This window comes from Sinocyclocheilus anshuiensis, unplaced genomic scaffold (assembly GCF_001515605.1).
Source record: "Sinocyclocheilus anshuiensis isolate Anshui unplaced genomic scaffold, SAMN03320099.WGS_v1.1 scaffold1893, whole genome shotgun sequence".
Lineage (NCBI taxonomy): Eukaryota > Metazoa > Chordata > Actinopteri > Cypriniformes > Cyprinidae > Sinocyclocheilus > Sinocyclocheilus anshuiensis.
This window is the reverse complement of record NW_015539822.1, coordinates 315,973-318,335: the sequence shown is the minus strand read 5'-3', so window position 1 is coordinate 318,335 and position 2,363 is coordinate 315,973. Positions and strand designations below refer to the sequence as shown.

Below are 2,363 nucleotides of genomic sequence, written 5' to 3'. Positions count from 1 at the left end.
GATCACAGCACTGTTTTGCGTCTCTGAGCAATGGACGGTGTTTACTTATTGAATGAATCAGCTTTTTTAACAAATCGGTTGATAAAACTGATTCAGTGATTCACTCATTAACACTCATTAACACAGTCCAATGCTTTGTTCCTGAATGAATCAGCCGTTTGAATGAATCGGTTGAATCTCGATGACTCACTCATTAACAGTCACTTGCTGCCACCTACTGGCGGTTTTAATTTTACATTTCTACTATTTTTTCATGTTTTAAATCATTTCAAATATCAGTATTCATCGTTTTAAGTTAAAAACAAAACATTAGGCCTATTTATGCATCTGTAACTGCAGGTTTTTTTTTATGTTTTAAATCATTTCAAATATCAGTATTCAATGTTTTATATTAAAAACTAAAGATTATTTATCCATCTGTAGCTGCAGGTTAAATGCATCCATGTCCCCTCTGAGATAATTAAACTGTGTAAATACATATAAATGCTATTTCAGATGCAGATTCCAAAAATGTTTTCTTATGTTGTAATGAAAGACACTAAGTACCGGATGAAGTGCTTCTTGTTCTTACCCAAAAATACAAAATGGAAGAAAGAGTTAAAACTGAACACAATCTTGCTACTCAAGCCATTTTTTATATATATTTATTTGCTTCTTTTCCATTTTGCATTTACTTGTACTTTTACTTTCAATACTTAAAGCTGCAGTCCGTAACTTTTGGCGCTCTAGCGGTTAATAAACAGAACTTGCAGAAGAACATTGTAGCCAGAGCTACTTCTCTCTGTTTATGTCTATGGCGGATCACGCAGGTACTGGGCTACTCCGCAGCAGTACCTACCCGAACCAGTCTAAATAGTCCGAATATAAACACTTATTATAGGTGTACCGTAGTGGTTCAGTACAAGCCAAAAACACGGTTTGGAAAATGGATTCATTGTGTACTCGCTTATTATATAAATTTTGTACATTTTGAACACAAAAAAGTTACGGACTGCAGCTTTAAGTATGTTTAAGATTTTAAAAAATACCTTTCATACAATAAATATCACATACTTTAAGACTTTCACTCAAGTAATATTCTAAACGGTTACTTCAACTTCTACCAAAGTCATTTTCTGGTAAGATATCTGTACTTTTACTTGAGTATGGCTTTCAGGTACTTTATACACCACTGAACAGGAGTCACTATAAAAAAGCACAGAGCAAACTAAAATGCTGTGGTTGGGCATGGCAATGTGTTCTTCTCTCCGTTTTTCATTTGTTTAACACTATCAGGTTTAGTGTAGGTGGTACATAATTTTCAAATGCACTAGTATTAACCTTTTAGCGTCACTCACCAGACATTGCATTTCTGAACTGCCACATTACATTCAACAACCAATATAATAAAACATTAACAGTCATCTGTTTACAATAAAACTGAACAGGCTTTTAGTGCCACTCATTAGACATGTCACTTTAAAAGTGTTGTAAAGTGTTCAAGAAGCAATTTATGAACTATTGCAGAAATGTCACAAAAGGCATGTTTTTCCAATGAGCCTGGGCTGTTTTTTTCACCTTATCCTGTTATAATTACTTTTCTTGTTCCATGTTATCCTACAAAACCCGAGAAAAGTATTTCTCTGAAGCCACACATGCTGATGACACAAGAGGGATCCGGAAGATTGGTGCCAGCTTACAATTTACACATTTTTGGAAGATTTTACATCATTCTTCAACACCTGGAATTAGTTCATTACTTTAAAGTTCCTGCAGATTTTTTATTACAACTTTCAAAGCCAGATAGGTCTGGAAAGTTTAACAAAAACCAAAAAGACAACTTGCCCACTGACAAAACCGCAAATATTGATTTAGCACATGGCCGTTTTTTCAGCCCAAGAGAACAGGAGCAATCTCTGAACACCGAAGGATAATTTGGATGAATGAAGGGATTAAAAAGGAAATCAGATGAAAGAGTGTGGATGGGGGGATGAGGGTGAAAAGATGAGTTAATGAGTAGGGATCAGGCTTTGGCCTCTCACACTCATTACAACCCACACTACTAATCCTGCACCATTCCCACAAGTGCGCTGTTTTGTTCCCTTAAAAACACATTCCTTCACAAACTCTGAGAAAGGGAGAAGGCGTGTGGATCTCTATGTGTGCGTGTGTGTGTGTGTGTGTGTGTGTGTTAAAACTGAGGACAAGAGGTGGGGGCAATCAGTGAGAGGGAAAGAGAATGACTGGAGAAACAGGAGATATGACTGGAATTCCTGAAAACAATGATATTCAACTAAATGGCTGATGTTCATATAGACACACTCTCCCCCTCCCTATTTCTTCTCATAGAATTAGCTGAGCATTCCATTCCGCGCAGCAGTGGT

At 36.4% G+C, this 2,363-nt stretch overlaps 1 long non-coding RNA gene across 1 annotated transcript in view; it reads right to left on the bottom strand.

Moving 5' to 3' along the window:
* The window catches only part of LOC107684189 (uncharacterized), a 19,035-nt gene extending 16,919 nt beyond the window's left edge, over positions 1–2,116 (bottom strand). Inside the window, exon 1 of the long non-coding RNA XR_001633826.1 lies at positions 2,103–2,116. This is a non-coding gene — a long non-coding RNA (uncharacterized LOC107684189). The remainder of the gene's footprint in view (positions 1–2,102) is intronic.
* Between the last annotated feature and the right edge of the window lie 247 nt (positions 2,117–2,363).